This window comes from Pygocentrus nattereri, chromosome 28, assembly GCF_015220715.1.
Source record: "Pygocentrus nattereri isolate fPygNat1 chromosome 28, fPygNat1.pri, whole genome shotgun sequence".
Lineage (NCBI taxonomy): Eukaryota > Metazoa > Chordata > Actinopteri > Characiformes > Serrasalmidae > Pygocentrus > Pygocentrus nattereri.
Genome location: NC_051238.1, coordinates 21,811,622 through 21,824,566, shown reverse-complemented (window position 1 = coordinate 21,824,566; position 12,945 = coordinate 21,811,622). Strand labels below are relative to the sequence as shown.

The window sequence follows — 12,945 nt, the reverse complement described above, 5'->3', positions numbered from 1 at the left end:
TGGACCTCAGAAACCAGAGAATGAAGTGGCAAACCAGCCCGGCAGAAACCGCTAAGTCCCAAGTTAGAGCGCCCGGTGCAATGAAGAACAAACACTCTCGTATAGAGACAGTTTATTCAGCAAAAGCACATATGAGAAGGGTCAGTCCCCTCTTTTATACACACACAGCCCTTCCCCTGTGCATGCAGGCAGTCAAGGGAGGGCTCAAACACATTCTAACATATGGCTTAATTTATATGTCCATACATGGAGTTGTTTTTCTCTCCATCTCTGGATGTGCTTATTAGTTTGCTCAATACTAACGGATAGAACGCTCAGTACTTGTTATATGTCAAAAGGGCAAATGAGTTGCACAATAAAAAGAGGAACAATAGTTATTAACAGCCCATAAGTGTGCACAAGGGCAGACACCCATGCACCCTCAGCATAGCTTGAGTTTATTAATACACGTTAGTCACAGGGGGAGAGACAAGCCAAAGGAAAGATAACCTTTCAGAATCTGACCACATTCACATGATTTTCAGCGAACCACTGCTGTAGTGTAAACTCATTATATACAGTACTGTGTACAAGTCAGAGACCACCTGCCATTTAGGTCATTTCCCATCAAAATCAGCCGTTCATAACCAGTGTGAGAACGTGGAAATAAAGTGGCTGCTTTAAATAAAACGTATGCAATAGTAGTAAAACATCTCCGTCTGCTGAGCCGTTCTCCCCCAGAGCGCAGCAGTCTTTACTTAATGTCATATGAAATTCACTTTAGTGGCAATGTGCGTTCATCGCCATGTTATCGTGATAAACTTCCTCTACAGCTGGTAGCTTTATCAGAAGCCTTCCTCAGTTATCAGCTTCTGTCAGCTGTTCATTTAATCCTACCGAGTTAGATGACATGACCCAGTTCTTAGAGGATACTTTTCGATCTACTCTAGTTAGTGTGGCATCATTAAAAAGTAAAATAGTAAGGCAAAAAAATCTTTCCCCTTGGTATTATGATCATACTCCAGCTTTAAAACAGACTTCCAGGCAACTAGAGTGAAAATGCCATCTGACTAAACTAGAAGTGTTCTGTTCCGCCTGGAAGGAGAACCTAATAGACTAAGGAAGAGCACTTGCTACAGCGCAGTCAGCCTGTCTCTCCTCTCTAATAGAAAACAATAAGAATAATCCTAGATTACTGTTTAGCACAATTTCTAAAATAACAGAACAAAACTGAATCGCACATGCCGTTAGCCTATAGGAGCAATGATTTTATGAATTTCTTTAGTGACAAAATTTAAAAAATTAAGCAGAAAATTCAGAATACACAATTAAACTCTACAATCCTGTTGCCTTATAATGCCAGTCTAAATCCTGAGAATATTATCACTGATATGCAGATAGGCTGGAATCATTTACATTTAAGTTAAAATTGTTTCTTCTGCAAAATCTTCTGCTTGTATGTTATATCCGATTCCTACAGGTTTACTCAAGGAAAGTTTGCCAGAAATAACCAAACCTATTCTGTCAATAATAAACTCCTCTCTTAGCCTTGGATACATCCCAAAAACTCTTAAACTAGCAGTTATTAGACCACTGATTATGAAAGCTAACCTTGATCCCTGTGAACTGTCAAATTATAGATCTATCTTGAGTTTCCCTTTATATCTAAGGTCTTGGAAAAAGCGGTAGCAAAACAATTAAGTTCCTGTTTGTATAGGAGTCATAATAAATTTTTTACATACACATTTTAGTCTGGTTTTAGGCCACATCATAGTACAGAGACAGCACTAGTAAAAATTATAAATGATCTTTTATTATTCTCTGACAAAGGAAATGTGTCTTTGCTAGTCCTCCTCGATCTGGTGCAGCATCTGACACAATAGACCACTCTATCTTACTAGATAGAGTAGAAAACCTTGTAGAGGTAACAGAAATGGCTCGGTCCAGGTCCTACCTCACTGATCGCTATCAGTTTGTTAATGTAAAAGGTGAATCATCTGTCCTCGCAAAAGTAAAGTATGGTGTTCCACAAGGCTCTGTTTTAGGGCCTATGTTATATAGAATACTCTTCCTGTTAATGTTCAGGACTCAGACACAGCCTCAGTCTTTAAGTCTAGGCTGAAAACTTACTTGTATAGTTGAGCCTTTGGTGATTAGTTTTCCCTCTCAGATCTAGACCTGCCTAGTCTCTGCTGCTCTGTTAACACTGTAATCTGTGATCAGTCACTGATTACAGAACTAACTCTGTTTTACTTTCCGTTCTTTAAACAGCTGCCCATCCTGTGCGTCTGATCCCACTGTCGCCACTGGGGGCTTGGACCCGGATTTTCTTACAAATGAACTGTGCTTGCTTGCTTGCTGAGCACCAAGTCCCTGTGCTTTGCAAAAGTAAAAAAAAACAAAAAACTTTTATTCAAAATCAAAATTTATCAGTATTTCAATGCGTATATTACAGCTTCCATTCTTTTATTTTTCTTCCATTCCATCCTTGCTTCTAATGTTTTTTAAGAAATCTGCTGGGATCATTTTACACATCTCCAAAGTTCAGTCTCAGAGGTTGGTTGCATTTTCTGCTTCTTACCATCCAAGAATACCCAAACATATTCAATGATGTTGAGGTCTGGACTCTGGGATGGTCAGTCTATTGTTCTGTGAACACCAGTAGTTCCTTTGCTTGATTTGCAGTTATTCTTTTTCATCTGTTTCAGTTTTTCTTCTTGACAGCTACACATCCTTTCAAACCCATAGTGTTGTTTTCTCACAGTGGAGAGAAGTACAGAAACACTTGTGGATTTTTTCAGATCTGACGCAAAAGTGGAGCTTGATTTTTTTTTTTTATTAATTTTTTTAAAATAATATTTTAATTATAGGTATTAGTAGTAAAGCAGCACCTTGTGATCTAAGTAGGCGTGATGGTTCATAGTAGGAGAGAAGTTCACTCAGGTCCTGAGGGGCGAGTCCGTTTAGAGTTTTATATGTCAGAAATAGAATTTTATAACCAATGTGAAATTTAACTGGTAACCAGTGCAGGGTTGATAAAACTGGACTGATGTGGTCAAACCTTTCTCTCAAAGATGACCGCTTTAAGTGCTGATTGACTCATGATGACAGTTTGGCTGGTTTGTCAGGTCTTGTCATTCTGGAGTCCCATTCTCTTAATATCTTTTAATAATTGTATTTATTTTTTTAAGCAATCTCTTTGTCTTTTCAACATTAGTACAGAGAAAAAAAGATAAATAACATAATTTCAGCTACAAATCACTATATAATATGCCAAATATATACAAAGATACCCAAACCCCCACATTCCCTTACAGTGGTCCATGACAAATTTGCTAAAACAATATGTTAAAACTTAACCATATTAGAAAAGAATTTTTTGAACTCATGTTTTGGAGGCACCTTACTTTTCTCTTTCCTTATTTACTTTGCATAATCTAGAGTAATAAAGATTTCTCCTGGAAAATCAATAACGTGTACTTAATAGTTGTTTTGACTGGAAGTGAAATAAATAAAGGGTGATATCTGACTTTGCACAATACTATGTTATAAAGCTGGTGGAATGTATTCTTTTTTTTCTTGCGCTCTCTGTCTTTTTGCCTTGTGTCGCTGTGTGGGCGACGGCCCTTCCCATAGTCGTGCTGCTCCAGAACGAGATTTATTGGCCCAGTTGGCCTGTACGCACACGAGGGGATTAGATGCTAAGCTATGGAGCCTTCTTTTGTGATGATCCATTCCTTTCAAAGTCTGTCTACTTTTGTTTGTATCATTAGTGGCACTGTGGAGCACTCTTTAAAATAAAGGTGCCAAATAGGGGTCCTTTGGAGTCATGCCATAGCAGAATCACTTTTGGTTGCCTTAAAGGGCCGCTCAGTGCATGGTACTTTAAAGAACCATTTCTATAAATGACATGCGAGAGTGAAGAGCCTTTTAAAAATGTAAAGAAGGACCGTGCGTCTAGTTCAAGAACCGTTTAAGAGCTGAACTACTATTACTAAGTGTTTAGGTGAGGCTGCTTCTTTTTATTTCGTAGTGGTAACTTGCCTTGGGTCGCACTGGTGACTTGCCTTGGTATTGTTTTTCTCCATTTCTTTTCACAAAGTCCTTGAGTGGTCTGCTGTCATCTATAGGATTAGCTGGACTGGATGATCAGGGACAATAGAAGTCATCTCTGCGAGGCAGCATCACACCGGGTTGCCAGTGTGCATAGAGCAAGAACCCTTGACTTGGCCTCATCTGCTCTCTGAGTGTAGTGGAAGAAGGAGTGGACTGTGTTCAACTCTTGTGCTTTAGCAAACTGTTCAGCCACTTAAGAACTGGCAAGACGTTTTACTAAAAGAGGAAGTCACTTCTGTTCCAGACTGATTTATAGGAATCTACAGATGTAAAGCATCTAGGAATGCTAACAAGCAAAGCAAGCAAGGAACAATCGAGGGGTGGCGGGGGGGGGGGGGACACTTTACATTTGTGAAATTTGTCTTCGCCCACAAAAGCACTTGAACTTATGAGTTCAGGAATGCTGATTTTTGGCTTCTGCTATGTGGTAAACAGCAGTGACCTCTCCCTGCACTGTTTTGTAATAGGCAAGGACTTGCTATATAAAGTACATACTGTGTACTGCACCCTTCTGGAGACCTTCAGCTGATAAACCTTTAAGCTAGTCCTGATCACTTTTTCTGTTCTTGTTTTCTTGACAGTTACACGTCCTTTCAGACCCATAATGTTGAGTTGTCCTCTCACAGTGGAAGGGCTTGCCTTTACTTAAGGCATGTAAACTTATTGCAATACTTATTGTTACTCAATAGATTTGAGCTTAAATAACTTTATATTTTAGCTGTAGGTAGTTTCAGCCTGTAGGAATGAATTGACCTTAACAAGATTCATCTAAACAACTATTATGCAGGAAATAGTACATGGTACTAGATTTGCATTAGAAAGTTGACATATGAGTAAATTAAACCAAAACACATGAAATGTGCAATTGTTATGTTTTACGGTGCAGGAGAACAAAAAAAAATGCATAAAATGATCAATGGAATTAAAAAATGCATTTGACTCACCAGCCTAGCTGGCTTGCAAACAGCTTTGATCCACTGAATCCACTTCATCTCAGTGATAGATTACAAACAAAATTTCTTAAATATGTGAGTTTATCTTGAACAGAAATAGCAGTATAATTGGAAACGACAATAAAAATATAAGTGTTTCCCCATTAGAAGTTAATCAAATAAAGTTCCAGGCCAAATTTTCCAGAAGTATCATACTCTAATGATTTATAAGAGAGAGCGTGTTTGGAGTAATACTCACTCTATCATGGTAAGTTGCTCTTCGGCTTGGAAAACTCATCTCCTTTCCATCGCTCCTTTGAAGTCTAAATGCAGGTCAGCATTCAGCATAAGAGTGGTTGTGACATGTTGTTTGCTAAGCACTGTGTAATTAGTAATAGTGTGAGGGTCCGGGTCAGTTTGTAGGAGTGCAGCCAATTAAAAGTTTGTCCCACTGAGAATGTGAACACAGCTTCCTGTGGTGTTCTGGTGGGCATGTGTGTAAAATTTTGAGTCTTGGTGTTTTGGCTCTCTGCTTCCCCAGTTCAGGAGAATGTTGCCCAATTTATGGTAATGCGAGTGGTGTTGGTGGACAGAGTGTCTGTAGTAGAATAAAGTCATCTTCATGTAAACCCCTTCCCCGCTGCGGGGTACAGACTGCATTGTTTCTCAGTGGGGGGCTTAAGGCCGTGACAAATCTCATACACTTTCAAAAGCCCTTCCAACATTCCATGTTTTACACAGGACATTGTGGATTTCTTCTCTGACGCGGCCTGTAGATCTCTCTTATTGCTGTAAGTTAGTGTAGGCTTTTCAAAATGCAAAAGATTTTTTTAGATACATTGGTTCTGAACATTGGGATTGCTCATCTCTTTACCTTCTAACATGGCCAGTCACAGTTATGTGTTAAGTGGGAATATGTGCACCTCAGTTCAGGCTTCTTGCTGCTCTGGCAAACTGTGGCCATGTCTTTGTTTTTGGCCATTTTTGTGTTTTCTTTGCTTTTTCAATAATCATTGCTGAGCTATTTTCTTGGATCTGAGTGTGAATCTATGAGCAAATACTGACTGGAAGAAAAAGCTCCAGACATTTTGAAATTCATGTAAACAAATAGTCACAAATACTATGAGGAGACCTCTTCACAGTCCAGCATTTGCTCGTGAATCAACCAGGCAGCTACTTTGAAACAAAGATCAAGCGAAAAACAATATAGGGAAGCAAAGACTATCCTAAATAGCTCTATTTTAATGAGAACCAGCACCATTCATGTGCTGTAACTACTATGCGCGTGTCACTTTCCCTTGAGGAATTCACAAGAGACCAGTAATGAGATTCCCATCTGCTTCGAATAAGAGCCTATGATTGCATGCAGGTTCATTCTTTTTTAAATGAGTTTCACAGTATATGGACCTGGAATAATGAAAGACATTTATGTTTTAAAAGTCTTTTCAGCATTCCTCGGATATGGCCTGCAAGATATTATACAATAGCTTCAAGTTGACCTGTGGCACGAGATCCCGTTGTCCACCAATGTGGAAAGAAATCAAACGTGGTCACAATGTGACACCTATGTTCTTTCATGACATAGTGTTGCCCTGTACTGATCACACATTATTCATCTCTCTGTTTCCACACTAATCCAACTGCACACGCTCTCTCTTATTCCCTGCCCCTCCTCATGGACTTCCTTCCTGCTTCCTGTCCTGCTGACCTCTGTGGAAGAAGTCTGATTATTCTTTTTCACTATGACATACACTATGTTAAAGTATCCAGGCATCTAATTAGTGAATTCAGGTCTTTTAAGGTTCACCCGTTGCTGATACAGGCATTCAGGTGATCATACATACCTTGAATGATCCCAATAGAAAAGCATTGCTAATGGAATGCTATGCTCACCCAAGATCACCATGTCCAATACCAAGCATAAGCTAGAGGAATAAAAACCCTCCTGTGTTGGGCTGTGGAGCGGCGAAACTTATCTGGATTGATGGAACGTCACCCAGTACCTTTGGGATGAGTTTGAGTGGTGTTAGTGATCCATAACTGAATATCCAACAGAAGCACCTGACCTCACTATGCAGTCCTCACAGCAATGTTCCAACGTCTAGAGTAGAGCCTGCCCTGAAGAGTAGAGGCAGTTACTGTAGCAAAGAGCAATCGACCCCCTATTAAAAATCTAGATAAGCAAACATCTGCAAACTTTTGGACACAATGCATCACCCAAGACCATGATCCACTTTATGAAGTTGAAAGTCATGCACACAGCTATGCCATTTTAATGTGTACTGTTGATGGTAATGGAACCTTTCAAAGCAGCTCCATGAGGTGCACTCCATCTACCCATGGGCTATTAAACTGAATCCTTCTGGGTTATAACATACAGCATTGTGCAACTATCAGAGACCACTCTTAATTGATTTAAATAGCCATTTAGTACAAGGCATTCATTTTTCAGGGTCAAGAAAAAAACAAAACAGAAAAATAAACAGTACGTTAAACAGATGCCTCAACAACTAAATATCAAATCATTTTTCAGCATCTAGTGCATCCACCCTTGGCCTTTATTACAGCTTATGTTCTTTTTCGAGAGACTGAGTTTTTCAAAGAAATCTGAAGGGATATTTTTGTACACTTACAAAGTTCAGTCTTAGAAGTTGGTTGAGCACAGTCCAAGTAATCTCAAACACATGATGTTGAGGTCTGGGGTGGTCAGTCTGTTGTTCTGAGATGGAAAGAATCAGATCTATAGCTTTTTATATATATATAAATATATATAAAAAAAAAATTTTTTTTTAACTAATTGAAACTTATTTTCCTTTGAGTTTCCTCTTCTCTCTGCAAGTATCTTATGTCTAGTAAAATATGAAAATGAATAACTTGTATCTATTGGCTATTTTAACTGAAAATGTAAAAATAAATGGTGGTCTCTGACATTTGCACAGTACTGTACTCTCAAATTCAGCTTTGTTACAAATACTGACCGCTCCCTGGCCACTGTATGAGGTCCACCTAGCTCAGGTGTCAGCAACATGTGGGTCTTTAACTGCATTGTTGTGGCTCCACAGCAGAATTAGATTTTAGGTAACCATAAAATATCCTCCTTCTCTGTAAAATAAAGCTCTGCTGATTGTTCTAACACTGTTTTGACAATAAATGGTCTTAAATGCTGGAATTAATGTATAACTGCTAATTCACCCTTTAACCCTGAAGATTGGCACTTAGACTATTGATGGCCAGAACAACACAGACAACAGTGTTGTTTAGCTAGTAGCTACTGGAAAGGTAAAGAGAGAGATTTAAGCCGAACATCGATTATTGTTGACAAATGGGGTTATTTCCGTTTTTTAAGCACTCCAGCTGGTTTCTAGATGCGTTTAATGTGGAACGAGAAACTGTCAAAAAAGCGGCAATAGCTGAGCTAAAGCTTAGAGCAGAGTAAAGTAAGTCTATGTTTTTGTTTATACTATTTTTGGCAGCTTGTACTAGGACATAAGCGCATACTGAGACATACGTACAGCCAAGATGGTAAAATGGACTTAAAATGTTGTGGCTCCCAAGGTTTGATTTTTCTTGACATTTGGGTTGCCGACCCCTGACCTAGCCTATAGGTCCACTGTATAGCTGTAGATATACTCGGTCAGCTGCCCTCTGCCCTACTGTAAGTTTCTAGTCACATAGCTGTTGTTAATCGCTTATTATTTGGATGGTGGACCATTTTTAACATTGCAGTGTCCCTGAAGCAGCAGTGATATGGTTGTGTGTGGCACTGTTTCATATACAGTGTCCATTGCTGGATCCACCTCCCAAAAATATCCAGCCAGGAGTGGCTTTGTGGTCAGCACCTGACCATTGATGAAAGCTAAAGAATAGCTATTCACAAAATGTAAATGGACCAAAGTCTCTAACCGTACACCAGAGGTACACAGCAGTGCTAGTAAAGGCAGTAATGACGTGTCCAGTGAGTATGTTTTGATACAAAACACTTTCATTTACATGATTCTGTGAAATAACTCTTAATAGCATATTTATTACAAGGAGGAACATGTCGGTTTCCAGTTAATCAGTCTCATGATCCAGAAATATAGTTGCAAACTAAGCATGTTTGTAGAGTGTGAACAAGGGTGAGAGGTCGTGTGGGGGGGGTCCTATCGCCGCGGCGATCATCTGGGTGACGGGATTACGAATGATCAATCGTGGGAAGAGGGAAATGACCTCTGACCTCTGGAAGGCAGGGGCCACCTCAAGCGTCATGAGAAAGTGTGGTGCCACCGTGCAAACCGAGAAGTACAATTGAGTGTGAGTGTGTGTTTGTGACGCAATAGCCACCTCATCTACAAACATTTCTGTGGGTTGGCCACAGATTTACATAAAGAATATCCAAGAGCAGAGCTTTCAGTCAGTTTAACCTTATGAAATTAAAGAAAAGGGGGGTGAATATTTAAAAAAATGAATCCAAATACAAATCCAGACAAACAAACTTACTTAAATGCATGACATTCACAGCCTCTTTGATGCTTCAGTGTTCACTAGAGTGATATCAGTGCAAACGAGGTCATTTCTGAGCATGTGGGGGGCTCTGGCCACTTCAGTCAAATTGTTTTGTAAGCAAGAATGAAAAACAATTAGTAACTCTCTCACTTTGATCTGGAAAAACTGTAATATATTCTACGGCTAACGTAATAAAGAAATATTTATCTATATACAGGTGATGTGGAATCTCTACACCATTGGATGTGAAAATGAAATGAATTAAAATGTGTATTTAAGTGTCGCATGTATTCAGCCAATATCATGACACAAATGATGTCATGATGATACACAGGGGGTCCAAAACAGATCATTTTGGAAATCTGGGATTTTTCACTTTGAACTGGAAATAGAAATACAAAATACAGCAAAGATAACGTTATGACAAGTAAAGTAAAGAAGACCTCCAAGATTTTGCACCATTTCTAGCCCACGACTCCAATGCAAAAGCAAATTGGTGGCGTCGAACATGTTGAGGCAAAATGGTCATTTTTTTTATTCTTATCTCTTCCGTCGAAGATGAGGTGAATTTGACTGACTCATCTCTTTTAAATTTCATTTGTTTATTTATTTTTGCAAACTTGGGGATTCTGTGTCAGAGTGACTGTGTGTATTTGACTCTGTATTTCAAGAAATGAAATGTTCAAAAATGTTAGCGTTCACAAGTGTAGCTGTAATGTAATGCATGGCCACGTATTCAGCTTTTTTATGGGGATCAAATCAGTTCAAAATGATAAGAAAGGAATGTGTTGCAATGTTGTAGGGACATTTGGTTGGTTTCCATTAAGACAATTTACAAATAAATGCAGATTTTTAAATGTTTGTTTTTTTTTTTACACCAAAAGTTTACTGAGCTTAAGGTTCGGTTTAAAATTACTTAGCTAAAGTAATACAAATAATATAAATGTTGCTAAGAATACCCCACACAGATAGGAATACATGTTTCAAGTAAGAATGTGTGAAAGATAAAAAGATAACTGTACACTCTGCACACTGTAGTTTGGCCTGACCCCATCTCCATCTCTCTCTCTCTCTCTCTCTCTCTCGCCATCCCACCCCCACCACCCCGTCTTGGAATGTGTGTCGACGGGGCCCTCATTGTCCTCGTCCATATGACCACATTATGGGGTTCTGTCACCAGGCAACTACAGGTTCTTTGTGGTTGCCATGACGAAGATTCTTTAATGACGTCGTGGCTGCCCCTGTGTGCCTCTGTTCACCATGGAATGAGGGTCCTTTAAAAAAAAAATCGACCCCTCCTCCATATCCCCAGTGCCCTGCTCCATATCCCTGCCCAACACTCTCACACAAACACACACACACACTTACTCTACCTCGTAACCTCCTCTACTTCAACAGGGCGACTGGAACTAACAATTCCACAATAGAGGCTAAAAGAGCTCGTCTAGGCCTGGGAGACTCAGATATGCTCTATTGTGCCAGAGACTAAAGTGGAGAAGCGGGGGATGGCAACACTGTCAGCGCACCCATAAAACACGCCGAGTGTTTGGACTGAGAGGGAGCGCTCTACTTTTACTGTATATTTGCTTCACTTTCCACATTTAAAGGAATACTCCAGTGTTTTTTTCTCAACATAATCTCTATTTGAAGTGTCTGAAGCAAGTGGTCGATTACCATGGACGATAATTTTAGCTATTGTTGTGTACTACGGTGACAGTTCTAATCACAGGGAAATGATTAGGTATGCAGTGATATGGGATGTCGATGGATTAGTGCTGCTTGGATTAGTATTATATAGAACGTTGACATTTATTTGAAAAGGGTTAAAAATATGAACGAAACGTTGGTATTATAGTGTATTAGCCCGGCATCCCATAAAAATGTGGGTTTGAAATATTTATAAGCTCTGAATATCTGTTGAATGCTGATCAATTTTTAAGGACTTATTCCTCTTTCATTGTTACATTATTGTCCATACTAATCAACCACATGGTACGATCGCAGTAGACAAAGATTGGGTTGAAAAAGCTGGAGCTGTCCTTTAATCAGAACTTCTGTCTTTGTATTCGTGGAGCAACAGAAGAAAACAGGTCAGCAGAAAGTCTTTGGAGACAAAACAAGAGTGGCCTAATTGGATGATATGCTTTAAGGCCTATTGAAAAGCAGTGACTTTAATGCATTGGTCTTAAAATGGCATTTTGTTGAGTTCAATGCTGAAACGTGCCTGATATTTAGGCACGTGTGCAAGGTGAAGGAGTTCACCGTCTCCAAGCTGTTTTGGTGTGACTGACGTGCTTTATGCAGGCATATGACCAACTAAGAGCCTTTAAACAGTGGAACTTTGGAGATGTCCGAAAGTACGACGAACAAAGCACACTCCAAATTAAAAGACGCATTGCTGTTGCTCTCGGAAAGCACAGAACCGTTCCTGAATGCAAGCTAACTTTAATCCAACGAGGCATTTTCCTATGCTTTTCTTCTAGGCAGCTAATACAAGTATTAATTTAGATGACAAAAAAAAAAGAAAACCTTAGTGTGGCTGTAATTGGCTGCCTACCGGAGCGTAACCCCACTTTGGGCTAGGTGAAAGCATTCAGGGAGTCTAATTAAGACTCGTGATGGTCAAGCAATCACGCGAGGACAATCCGTTGGCGGGAAGGAGTGTGTGTGTGTGTGTGTTTTGGGGAGCGAGGGGGTGGTGGGGCGTTGGGAGAAGTGAAAGACATCTCCAGAACACAAACACTTCACAGGCAGGCGAGGCAGAACAGCAGCTGCTTTTGCAACCAGCTGCTTTTGCTACTCCAAATCTCTTTCCAAGAAAAACAGCTTATCCCCAAAGGACATTAAAGATGTTTAAAGTCTGTTATGGTTGCTCTTGCGTTTTGGAGCGATTGTTTGGCCCCCCCCCCTCCCCCGCCACCACCACACCCTCACCCAGAACAAATGAATCGTCACATTTAGTATCATAATAAATGTTTATTCAAAACAATATTCAAAACAACACAACACAGAAGACCATTTCTGAAAGATATAAAAACAACCCTTTCAGCCAAACTAGACGTAGACTACCGCAGACAGCTTTTGGCACAGGTGGTCTTATTAAAGGTTCAGACAAAATTATGAGTTCCATCATTACAAGGCACCAACAACAGGTGTCCAGCAAAGTTAATTCCACGCTGGCCCTGCTCGGTCTGGACTGTCCTTTATAGAACTTGCGGCTTGGCTGGGCACCTCGGCGTGTGGGGTTTTGTTCGTCTGGTCAGGAGTTGCTGTCTTATCCAGCGGAGTCCACAGTGGTGGGTCGTGTTGGGGGGGGCGTCTGTTCACCCTAACCCTGCACACAGTCCATTTTCAACAGACGCTCTGCCCCACCGTCCAACACAATTAAGTAGATAGAAAGCATAAGACATTCTGAAAATGGTAAACAAATTTG

At 39.9% G+C, this 12,945-nt stretch overlaps 1 protein-coding gene across 1 annotated transcript in view; it reads right to left on the bottom strand.

Annotated features, from left to right (window-relative positions):
• Window positions 1–12,468: 12,468 nt before the first annotated feature.
• Window positions 12,469–12,945, bottom strand: part of cldn5a (claudin 5a) — a 2,135-nt gene continuing 1,658 nt past the window's right edge. The window contains exon 1 of the mRNA XM_017702787.2: window positions 12,469–12,945. This exon is cut by the window's right edge and continues 1,658 nt beyond it. The gene's annotated coding sequence lies outside the window, so the exon portion shown is untranslated.